At 42.3% G+C, this 13385-nt stretch overlaps 1 protein-coding gene across 1 annotated transcript in view; it reads right to left on the bottom strand.

Annotated features, from left to right (window-relative positions):
* Nucleotides 1-13385, bottom strand: part of MYO16 (myosin XVI) — a 2830569-nt gene that overhangs the window by 262722 nt on the left and 2554462 nt on the right. The gene's annotated exons all lie outside the window — the stretch shown is intronic.

Genomic DNA, 13385 nt, shown 5'->3' with positions numbered 1-13385 from the left:
ATTGCGCATTTTCGTGCTCTTTTCCTTAAGCTTATCTTACAGCGCTTAAGCGATTAAACTCGGGCTACAACCAGCGGGCTATTAAAAACATATAAACGCCCACCCCTATCTGGTATTACTCAGCGGCAGCCATAAGTAACACTATACATTAGCATCTTTTTAATCCCCCCCAGTTACTGCCTCCCTTGGTAACGTCGTTTGATTTGGCGGTAAAAATGTTACTATACCAATCTTCATAAGTATTGCAATGCATTGAAAAAAGTGTGCGATTGTTGTGTATATCATTCCATCTCATTACAGATTGTGAAGGAGTAGTTCTCTACTATATAATCAAAAAAGTGTCCATATCAGAAACAAATACTGCACAAATTGTGTGAGTATGAACCTTTATGTTTGTTTGTTAGTCCTGACGAAAGCTCCATAGACCCATCCAGGCCCAAGGACCTGAAACATGTCGACGTATTTGCCTTAATTATACTGCTAGATCCAGTTACTTGGTCTAAAAAGGAGTATTATCCACTTTTAATAATCTGTGGTTAAGCAACCTATATTAAAAATCCATCGGGTTGTTTACCATTTTTAACTATTTTTTCCTTTTTTGGTACAATTTATTTTCACACTTTTTCACTCATCTTCTCTGGACGCTGCACCCTAGACCAGAGGCGCCTTGGGTTGAGGCTGGCAAAATCACTACTTCGGAGTAACCAATGATAACTGCCACAACTCTATTGCGGGGCGGACGAATCAGATATACCGCACCTTTTTCCTACCTAGACATAGAGTTTATTGAGGTTACTCTGATTCATTCCTTGTACCAATGGTCATAAGGTGTAACTAGTGTCCGTTTCTCTATTGATTAACTTACTACTTCCTGTGGGGAATGAAACGGAGATTCAGATCCCTTATCCCTCCTTTTGATTAACTACTACAAGAGTTAGTACATGCCACGAAAGTCCAAAAGGCTACATTCTATGTGGTGCAAAACAATATTTACTATAAAATTGTAAATGTAGAAGAAATTACATTAGAAGATGAAACACATATTTCAAGAGGACAAATAGAAAAAGTGGACAATTAAAGAAAAGAAGAAATTTATGAACATTTTACTATACATCCTCCACATTCAAAAGAACTGATAGGAGATACTATTGAATTGTTCCAGATGAAAAAAGCAAAAGGAACTCCCATGAGTGTGTGGGAAACAAGATTGGAAGCTCGTTGTTTTCCACAGCTGTTCCCTACTGGAGAAGGTGGACGAAATGATGAACAACCACTTCAGATTCTAGCTTCAGAATACCGTACTTTACAACTGTACTCAGACGAACCAAAATGTCCTCTGTGTATTTCATAAATGTTTCATCTTTTGTTCCATACACTTTCACTGCGGTCAGAAGAGCTCACAATTTAAATTGAGACATGTTTTATTTATTACAGAGTGAATTGTATGTTCTCGAACTTTGTCAAGTGGAAGTGACTAAAAACATTCCTCGATGTCTGTGCTGACTACTGCCTTCGATGTACACTACCGATAGCAAGGCTTGCAATTCACATCAAGTCCCGATTGCAGATAATGTAGTCCAGTAGGTAACAGGCATTTCTTTTAGTGTGGCTCGGCCGCACCTCGCATCATCGCTAGCTGCGCAGACACTAAAGGCTTCAGATGCCCCTATCTCAGTGCAGCACAACTCATGGAGCCTTTATGATACAATAATTTGTGTATAATTTCAAATCTGCGTCCTACCTCATTGTACCACAAGTCATGAACCCTTTACGATAGAATCTTTTCTGTATTATTTCATATCTGGTGCCCGTACCCTAGTGCAGCACAAATCATTGCCCCTTTATGATTGAATCTCTGTGTCTGATCCAATGATTATTGTTGTACTTGTTGCCAGCACCAACCATTCCCGGAGGCTTGGCTTACAATCACCCCACACACATCCACCAGAGACGTCACTGAACAGGTGACCCTGGTAATAAAAAGGAGTCAAGCGCACATGCCCGTACCCAGTTCCACTATCTATCTGTGTCTGTGTGTTCATTACGTATGCAACATGCTGCCCCTGGGCCCTACCACATTACATAGTGCTCTGGACAGCATATGCAAACATCTTACCTTTGACAGTGGGGGACAACTTTAGTTATGTAACTTTGTCTTGGTCATTGTACAAGTATGTACGTAGAGACTGGATCATTAGAGTAATGCAAGGAGAGTATATAGTGAATTTATAAGTGCGTGAGGAATGGTGGAGTGATTGTTTAAGTACATATGTTGGCGCAGCCTAACTCCGACAAGAAGCTTGTCTCTAATTGGCTGCCCCCCATGTGCCAAAAACTGAAACTTCAACTTTGCATGGCCCTGTATTGCTACAGCTGCATCACTCCACTGAATGTGCAATAAACATTCATATCCACACAGATGTCTCATGTCCACCATCCTTCTTGTGTGGAACTATGGATGAATGTAGGGTCAGTGATTCCCTATACCTTCCATGTTGGCCATGTTGTGGGACTTGGCTCACAGAGTGACACTTTGGCTTTTGCAACACGGGTGACGGCAGCACTCCAACACGGACACCCACCACAGCCACTCCCTCACGGCTGGTATACACCTACACCACATCCATCCAGCACAGGAGTCACAGGACACGTGACCCTGCTAATAAAAAAGACCAGGCACACATGCTCTACGCCATTTTAGAGTTGTTCGCAATGCATGCACTGCGGCAGGTACAGTTACACTGCCACAGTGATGGCCTGTCCCGGTGGTCCGGACATCTCAAGTTTTGCATGCTCTGCCGCACTGCAGTGTAGGCCTTTTCCCTACATTGTGTTTCATGAATAAGCATCTACACTGTTTTTAATATTGCTCGATATTCATTATTATTGAACACATTTACAATAACAGCACACAGGGTGCACATACCACCTCCACATAGGGACCATAAGTCTAAACTAGACTGCCACGTTTACTCTGATTTATTCGTGTCACTTAGTATACATGACCGACACGTCTTTCACAAACTCTCTCAGTTCGTCTGAAATACAGACGTTAAAAGATGGCCGCCATACATAGTCCCATTTCGATCACTATTTCCATCTGCAGCGTTTGTTTTGTCAGAAACGCTGAGTTTACCGTCGTGAAAATCTTACCGAAGCCAAACTAACGGAGACTCGACGAGCGAATATAACAGTAAGTTCTTGCAACCACCGCCAAGTGAGGCATGGAAGAAGCATGTACTTACAAACCATTAACGGTATTTACGATCATGAGTGGCACCCGATAATACAACCTACCGATATAATTATTTTACAGTTTCTTTTAAAGCATGAAGAAACTGAAGAAATTCGTCAAACTTAGTAAGTAATCAGCCTGCATGTTGATTCGGTATCATGAACGTTCATTTCACCCGCTGCATTCACCCGCTGCATTTACAGTTTCACGTCACTGCGTGTCGTTACACGATGGGCGAAGTTAAAACAAAACATATGTAGAGCATTCACACTAAGGCACAATGTAAAATCTATTTGTTCTTTATGATTCAGTTATGTAATAATTTCATTACAAGACAAGGAGGCTAAATTATGCATTAATCCTTTAATACCACTCACAACAGCCGCTTACATCATAAAGGTAAAACAAAGAATTAGATGACATCACGTCAACAATATAAGGCATGAGCAGGAGTAGAGCTGCCTCTTTTAAATGCGGCTCACAACAGATAAGTAACTGCTCTTCAATCTTTACTATTGTTTAATCCAGTTTACCTTTTGTATATTCATATGGTGCCTATATTTTGACAATATGCTTATATTTTAATGATGTGATTAATTGTTAAATGTGCTTAATCATTTTATCGAACTATGGCACTTTTCAGACTGAATTTGTGGTGTGACTCGCTTCCCACCCCTCCCTCGATCGCTGTGACTCGCTGCGATTCCCCCCCCCACCCTTCCTTGACTTCCAATCTATGGTTGTCGATTTCTTACCCCTCTATTCCCCTTCCCTCGTAGAAGGTTTCCCCTCGGTACACTGCGTGTCGCGCGCACTCCTACCTCCTACCTCCCTTCTGGACTGTACCTGTCTCCTTTGTGGACTGTGCCTGTCTCGCGCCTCCCGCGGGATACTGTGCCTGTCTCGCGCCTCCCGCGGGATACCGCCATCGCCTCTTCATCGGTTTGGGACTGGAGGAATGGCCCTTAGCAACAGCAACGCAACGCTGTGTACCTGCTAGGGTCCATTCCTCCATTTCGATCATTAGGCTGCTCGAGCACATCGGTTGCCGTTTCAAGGCTTTGCCGACTGCGCTCTTACCTGAACCAGCTGTTCCTTGCCTCTCGAGTGCACCCCTCAATTTTTGGACCCCTTTGACTCACTATTTAAAAAAAAAAAATACTGGACTTTGGTGAGGTTAGTTTAGGTTCTTAAAATAAAAAATATAAAAAAAATAAAAAAAGTGATTTACTACCTTACTCTACTTAAATTAATAATTAAACTACCATATCCCTTATTCTAATAATTATTTAATCTATTTCATAATAAAGAAATAACCCTCTTAACACCTTAAGTTTGGGACTGGAGGAATGGCCCTTAGCAACAGCAACGCAACGCTGTGTACCTGGTAGGGCCCATTCCTCCGTTTCGATCATTAGGCTGCTCGAGCACATCGGTTGCCGTTTCAAGGCTTTGCCGACTGCGCTCTTACCTGAAACAGCTGTTCCTTGCCTCTCGAGTGCACCCCTCAATTTTTGGACCCCTTTGACTCACTATTTCAAAAAAAATACTGGACTTTGGTGAGGTTAGTTTAGGTTCTTAAAATAAAAAATAGAAAAAAAATAAAAAAAGTGATTTTCTACCTTACTCTACTTAAATTAATAATTAAACTACCATATCCCTTATTCTAATAATTATTTAATCTATTTCATATTAAAGAAATAACCCTCTTAACACCTTAAATTATTTTACTTACCTGCCATGTCTGATTTAGAATCAGATGACGCTATGGCAAGCTCACCCAATCATAACAGCGATGCTTTCAAATCTTTCCTTTAAAGGGAAATGAGGTCCTGCATGTTAGATACATTGCGTGAGGTCATGTCTAATAAAAGGTCCCTTTTACTTGATGAAAACACTTTCGATCCGGAAGTTGAACACTCTAAGGCTAATAAAAAAACGAAACATTGCCTAAGCACTGATGGAGGTCGCGCTACCTCAAATGAGATGGGAGGTCAAAGCACCTCAAAAGGCATGGGAGGCCCAAGCGCCCCAAAAGGTAAGGTTGCCCCTCGCGGCACGCATGGTTTGGGTGTCCCTAGCGACATGAATTTGGTGGACGCCCTCAGCGGCGCAACTATTGTCAGTGCTCGTGTCGATCCCAGCTCCGAGGAAGACGAGTTCTTCGACGATCCCGACGACGAATTCGTCCTGGATCTTGATGAGCAAGACACTGATGACTGGGACCTTCACACTTTCTCAGAGGCGGATTCCTCCCCCTCGTCGAAGGACGCGATCCTTGATCCTCTTGGTGGGGAAATGTTCTCCCCAAAAAACATCTCCCACCCTAACAGTAAAAAGTGGTACCCTCACGTAGCTAAATTTGTCACCAAATGGCTGAGGAACTCTCTAGAAAGAGAATCGCGTAACACCATGAGGTCTGAGTGTCCTCGTCCATTCATAGAGGGTAAAGTCTGTCAGCCACCTAACTTAGACCCCGACCTGATTAAGTTCTTGTTTAAATTAGGCAAGGATCCAAGAAAAGGCCTGGAAAGGGCCCTTAAAGCCTGTCAAGATTGTCTTCTTGACCTACTAGGCCCCCTTACTAGGATCTTCGACCTTGCTGAGGAATCACATATTTCCAATACACCCTTGGATATTAACCTAATAAAGGGTTGGAGTCAGAGAGCCATAGTACTCCTTGGGAATGCTAACTCCTCGCTCAATATTGAAAGGAGCAAATCCGTGCTCATTAGAATCAACCCGAAACTTGGGGATCTTGCTGAAAAAGAGCCATTGTGTAAGCCTAATGGCCTCCTCTTCGGAGAGGATATGATCAAAACTCTTCGCAAATACGTCGCAACATTTACAGCTTTGGACAAAGCCCAAAACAATATGAAACGTGTTTTTGGTCAAGCCGGTAGAAGGGGCCGTTCTTCCGGCCGAGGGAATTTCCGGCCCTTCACTTATGGAAGAGGAAGAGGTTCATCCGGTAGAGGCTTCTACCCCTCCAACACCAGGCAGTACTTCCCAAAGAGAGGAAGAGGTTCACGCGGAAGAGGCTTACCCGCTCGTGGTGCTTCCAACAACACCACCCAAAGTAAGTGCTTCTCTTTCTTCTTCCCCTCCAAAAGTCGGGGGCAGACTCAAACATTTCATTCACGTCTGGGAATCTTTGACACAAGACCCGGGGGTTCTCGAAACAGTTCAGGGTTTCAAAATAGATTTCACCGAGATTCCTTTCCAATCTACCACTCCCAATCCTCTGGTTCTTTCTTCAGAACATCTAGAGATCGTCAAAGAAGAGGTTTCTTCTATGTTGAAGAAGGGCGCAATAATAGAGGTTCCTTGGTCTCAAAAGAATTTTGTAAGCACCCTTTTCCTAGTCGAAAAGAAGGACAAGGGTTGGCGTCCAGTAATAAACCTTCGGGAGGTAAACAAGTACCTCGTCTATCGTCATTTCAAGATGGAAGGCATCCATCTGCTCAGGGACCTTCTACTCAAAGGAGATTGGCTAGTCAAATTGGACTTAAAAGATGCCATTTTACCATACCCATGGCAATAGAACATCAACCTTTTCTCCAATTTATTTGGGACAATCGCCTTTTTCAATTTCAGGCCCTCCCTTTCGGTCTTTCATCCGCCCCTTGGTGTTTCACCAAGATCATGAGAACGATAGTCTCCGTCCTAAGAACCAGGGGTATTCGTCTCATCATCTATTTAGACGATATCTTGATAATGTCCCAATCTCACTCACAGATTCTAGAAGATCTGCAAACCTCCATGAACCTCATAGAGAACCTTGGGTTCATTATAAACAGGGAAAAATCCATCCTTTTACCCTCCAAATCTCTGGAGTTCCTTGGCTTCACTGTGGACACGTTGTCTCCTCTTACTCCCCAAAAAGAAGATTGCCAAAATTCGGAAGGAGATCAGATTTGTTCTCAAACATCAGTCTCTCTCTCTCAGGGAGTTGGCCAGACTTCTTGGTCTTCTTTCTTCCTCAATCCAAGCTATTTTCCCTGGTCCCCTGAACTACCGTGCTCTTCAGAGAGTGAAAGCCAAAGCTCTCAGATCCGGACTTTGGTACGGAGACCACGTTTCTCTGGACAAAGAAGCCAGACTGGAACTTTCTTGGTGGCTGGACAATTTGGACGCCTGGAATGGAAGAGCTATCTTTGGTTCAACTCCAGACTTCGTTCTAGAGTTAGATGCCAGCCTTCATGGTTGGGGTGCTCGTCTCCTCGACCAGGACACTGGTGGTGTATGGACCCCTTCGGAGTCTTCCCACCATATACATTTCTTAGAAGTGACGGCCGGACTCTATGCATTGATGAGCTTCAGACAATCTCTTCAGGGCAGATCCGTTCTCCTGAAGATGGACAACGTTTTCGCAGTCTCGTATATCAACCGTCTCGGCGGTACGAGACCTGCCGACCTATCAGATCTGGCCAAGAAACTCTGGATGTTCTGTTTGGAACACATGATCTCCTTGTGGGCAGAATACCTTCCCGGGAAATCCAATCTCTCAGCGGATTGGAACTCGAGATTCCTAGTAGATTTCAGCGATTGGAAACTCAATCCGACCGTTTTCAATTCTCTGGCTCACTATTGGGGTCCTCTCGATGTGGACCTTTTTGCAAGCCGTTTGACTTTCCAACTTCCACAGTATTTCAGCTGGATGCCAGACCCGGGTGCTCTCGCTGTCAACGCTTTCCTCCAACCTTGGGCTCCTCTCCGCCCCTACGCCTTTCCCCCCTTTGCTATGATCCAAAGGGTTCAGCAGAAAGTGAGACAGGAACAGTGCTCTCCGATCCTGATAACCCCTTTCTGGCCGTCTCAAGCATGGTTCCCCACAGCTCTGGAACTTTCTTGCGACATTCCCCTCCTGATTCCGGCTTCTCAAGGACTCCTCCTAAACGCAAACGGAGAAGATCATCACCTGGTTCTTTCAGGGAACCTGAACCTTCTTGCCTGGAAAGTGTCAGGCAATCTAACCAATTGTCTGGACTTTCGTCATCTGCTCTCACACTCCTCGGAGAATCTTGGGCACCTGGAACACACTACAGATATAATAACATCTGGAAAAAATGGTCTAGTTGGTGCTTGGAAAGGGACTTGGATCCCGTGGAGGCTCCTATCATTAATATAGTCAATTTCCTAGTGGAAATTTTCGACAGTGGTCTCTCCTACAGATCTATTAACTGTTATAGGTCTGCCATTTCCGCAGGACAGTCTATTGTCAACGGTAAGACGGTAGGTAAGAATGTTATTATTTGTAGAGTCCTTAAAAGTATTAGACTTAAAAGGCCCCCTAGGCCTAAATATCAATCTGTTTGGGATGTTAAACTATTGCTTGACCTTTTTTGCTCCTGGCCTGATAACTCCCTTCTTAACAGAAAATGTCTTTCAATTAAACTTGCCTCTCTCTTATGTCTGGTTTCTTGTCGCAGTGTATCCGACGTTAAGGCCCTAGATATCTCTTATAGGAGTTATGACATGTTTGGTGTTAAATTTGAAATTTAAAGAAGAACTAAAACTATGTCTGATTTCATTTTCTACCCTCGTTTTGATCTCTGCAAAAAGCTTTGTGTAATTGATTGCATGAAGGAATATGACTCAAGAATGAAAGACCTTCGTCCTCCAGGTGCAAATCAACTTCTGGTTTCCTATGTCAAACCCTTTAAACCCATCTCTTCTGCTCTATTGCTAGGTGGGTTAAGTTGGCTATGAACTTTGCTGGTATTGACCTCTCTAAATTTCAAGCTCATTCTCTAAGAAGTGCTTTGGCCAGCAAATCTTTCTGGTCTGGTGGTAAGTTGGATGTTATCCTTAAGTGTGCAGATTGGTCTAATGCTTCTACCTTTGCACATCACTACTGCAAACCAATTGAACATGTCTCTGATGCTGTTATTCATGGCTACCAACATGCATAATTTAGCCTCCTTGTCTTGTAATGAAATTGCGATTCTCCTATTAACATGACCAGAGAATCTGGATTTCATTAAAGACACGGAGGCTAACATTATCCCTCCCGTCCCTCCCTTGGACGGAGTATATATTTTGGGTTATATTCTTGATTTGTACTCATTTATCAATTCTAAGTATGCTTACATCAATTGTTACTGACTTTCTTCTGTTTTTCATCAGACACTTGACATTCTTCATTTTATTTTCATATAATTCGAATTAACGGATCTCCAGCCTCCCTCCTTCACTTCCTTCCATGGACATTCAACCCGCATTTCAACCCCTTCACCGTCCTTGTACCAAGTTGATATCCTGACTTCTCATCGTTCCTTCGCATTTAAAAGAGGCAGCTCTACTCCTGCTCATGCCTTATATTGTTGACGTGATGTCATCTAATTCTTTGTTTTACCTTTGTGATGTAAGCGGCTGTTGTGAGTGGCATTAAAGGATTAATGCATAATGTTAACCTCCGTGTCTTTAATGAAATCCAGATTCTCTGGTCATGTTAATAGGAGAATCGCAATTCTGGTTTGACGTATATATTCATGTTAAGATTAAGTGTGTAATGATTCTGTTCAATAGAGTGGCTCCCTGAGGAAGAGCTTAGCTGCTCGAAATGCATTGGAGCATTATGGAGTTAAATAATGCAGAAAAATATCAACTAGATCAATAAAGTTTTGGATTGAGAGCAAAACCAGAAGGAATATAATGAAAATGATGAAAGAATTTGAAAAATAATAAAAAAGCAATATGAACACTTTCGTATTGAAAGAGTTGTAATTATTGGACATTCTCCCAGGAGAATAATTAAAGGTGAGTGCATACAGGGGCATGCGACCAAATAGATTGGAAGCAAGATTTAAATACAATACATGACGAAATAGGGTGGACACCTTGCCCCAGGAGCACCCCAAAAATACAAACAAACAACAACGATTCAGGTTTAAAAATACAGGTTGTGCGCAAGCAGTCCTTTAGATTCATTCATATCAATACCATCCGTCGCCAGCAGCACACCAGATAATAAGACAAACAAACACAATGTCTTCATATGAGGAAATCACCAAAACAACGGATCAAAGAGCAGAAACGTTTGCATTTTCAAACAAAGAAGTGTCTAGAATTTATGCACTTATACAAGAGGATACATCACTGGCAACTACCAACAGGACCAAAGAACAGAACATCAGACAACTGATATATCTATCAAAGCACAAAATAAATCAAAGGTTACACGCAAGTACACTAATCAAATATCACAGAGCCCAAAGAATACCTCGTGGCCTCAGGATAGCGCTGAAACCGTCACTGTGCAAAAATACCAAACAATTCCAGGAACGGTGGTATACGATACTAAATAAATGCTTGCTAGATTTAATATTACTAATTGTAGAAGAACTATCCAGCATATTGGAGGACTTATCAAAGGAAATTGTGGAATTCACCAACGAACTTACCAGCATGATGTCAGCTGAAGATTGGTCAAAGATATTTGAAGACATCAATACACAGATATCCAAACTTTCACAAGAAATTAACGAACGAAAAGTCAGGAAGTTCAGGAGAGATACCCTGGACTATAAATTAGGAGAAGTATATACCTGGGCGGAGGTATACGCTCAAAGACGCAGGAACCGACCTTATACCCAACAGACCGACACATCTTCCTCCGGCAGTGAGACCACCGAAAGAACACAACAGCAGATTACACATAAGAAGACAGCAATTACAACTGAAGCACCCAGAACATCACAAAGGGAAAACAGAGCACAATCAACCTCTGGCCAGCCTTTTGTAGGAGCAGGCCTGTCAGAAAGAGAAGACCACGGAGGGCAAAAGAAAAAGAGCATCCGAATACAAGAAGCACGACCATCCCCAAGAAGGACAAGAAGAAAACTCTGAAAGAAACCTAGTAATCAATATTTCAGATTACAAATTGACCCCATTGGGAATAAAACTATTACAAAAAGGAACATCATTTGTTCCCACAACCAAAACCAATCCATTGGAATTAGAAGTGAGTTTATATAAACTCATGAGAAATAATTAACAGAACACAGTATGAGTCTTGAGTGGAGGAACACATTGCAGACAATATGATCTATATGAAATTGAATGGTAAATTAATCCAACCAGAGAATTTGCCACCTTATTGAAAGATTTGGTCACCAAAGCGTATGAGATGGGCACAATTAAAGAAAAAACGAAGAATTTTCTAATAACATCAAATCCAAAAAGTCCATCATTCTACATGGTTCCTAAGATCCATAAGAACGAGATGGACCCACCCTACAGACCAATTGTCTCAACATGCGGAAGTGTCCACGAGCCAGTAGGCCAATTCATTGCTAAATATCTACACCCCGCATCAAAAAAATAGGCTCCTACATTAAAGACACTACAGACTTCTTGATTAAAATCAGAGAGATACAACTGGGCACACGAGAACAAGTAATATTATGTACTGCAAACGTAAAATCTCTGTATACATCGATCCCACATTCAATGGGTTTGGAAGCAATGGAACACACACTCAAGCATACAGATTTGGAAACCTCAATGCAAATATTTCTAATGGAGTTAATACACCATACTTTGTATCAGAGTTACATCAAATGGCAAAACGAATGGTATCTTCAGCTCACAGGTACATCTATGGGCAATTGCACAGCACCGGCGTATGCGAATCTGGTCATGCAAAATTCGAAGAAAAACACATCTTATCAAATTTAAAATGGAAAAATCAAATCAGGGCCTATTTTCGGTATATCGATGATATATTCATGGCATGGATAGGAACAGAGGAAGAAGCGAGAATAACACTGGAAGAATGGAACACGATTGATGAACGGATACAGTTTACAAGCGAAAAATCGGAGAAAGAAATAACTTTCTTAGACGTCTTGATTACGAGAACCAATAGTGGTTTGGAGACAAATATTTATCCAAAAAAACTGATAGGAATAACATCTTACATTTTAATAGTCATCATCAGATGTCGTTAAAGATGCATATGCCACTGTCACAAATGATGAGAGTGAAGAGGATCATATCCAATCCAGTAAAAAGTCCAATAAGATAGAAGGAAATGGAACAGAGATTTAAATCAAGAGGATACCCTCCAACAGTGCTAGAGAAAGCCAAACAAAAATGTGCAGAAATGAATCAAAATGATTGAGAAGTAGGGAGAAACCTGAAAACACCAGGATGGTGATGGTATAAAGATTTTCGACAGTCAGCAAAACCTTGAAAAAAATCATCAATAAACATTGGCACATGTTAACTATGGAACCCGACTTCAAACAGAGCTTTGCATTGACACCCATTTTTGCTTACACGAGAAATAAAAACATAGGGGAGATATTAAAAACAAAACGCAAAGCAGTCCTTTAGATTCATGCACTGCAGTGTAGGCCTGAGCCCAACAGCGAGGGTCTACCACCTCACTTGTCACTGAGTTAGTAGCACCCCAAGCACTGAGTGGGTGAACAACCTGTGATGATGATTGGTGCACTAGTATGTCCTCTGCCATGGCAATATCAAGACTCAATACCAAATGTGAGACCTGTTAGCTAGAAGAACGGAGCTGCATGATGTGGAGGGTGCCCTGACCGCGAAAAGGTGAGCAGTGACACCTTGGTGCACAGCGTCGGGCAGATACCTCTGGGCGGCGGGAGTGGATGGGGTACAGCAGCCTGGATGCAGAAAGACAGCACAGCAATTTAGGCGTACGCAGTCGTATATACTCTGCCATTACTAATTCTGTACTATCTTTCAGATGTGGGAGCTTGAGAGTTCCACTAGGTCCTGGCATGTGGTTGGAGACAGAGCGGTGGCTTAAAGGTTAGCTGTGATGGATTTTTACATAGTGTGGGCACTCAGTGTCCCTCCACATCTCTTCCGTTCTCTTCCTCACAGTCTTTCTCTCTCCCTCTTCCTCTTACACTGTTTGTCTCTTTCTCACTTTCTCTTCCTCTCTCTCTCTCACTCCTCTATTTCTCTGTTCCTCTTTCTCACACTCTTTCTCTCTTTCTCTCGCTCTTCCTTTCTCTCACAGTTTTTCTCTGTCTCTTCATCTTTCTCACTCTTTCTCTCTGTCTTCCTCTCACTTTTTTTTCTTTTTCTCTCTCTATTCCTCTATTCCTCTCACTCTCACTGTTTCTCTCTTTCTCTCTGTCTTCTGCTCACTCTTTCTTTCTCT

This window comes from Lissotriton helveticus, chromosome 8, assembly GCF_964261635.1.
Source record: "Lissotriton helveticus chromosome 8, aLisHel1.1, whole genome shotgun sequence".
Taxonomy (NCBI): domain Eukaryota; kingdom Metazoa; phylum Chordata; class Amphibia; order Caudata; family Salamandridae; genus Lissotriton; species Lissotriton helveticus.
This window is presented reverse-complemented; position numbering and strand designations above follow the sequence as displayed.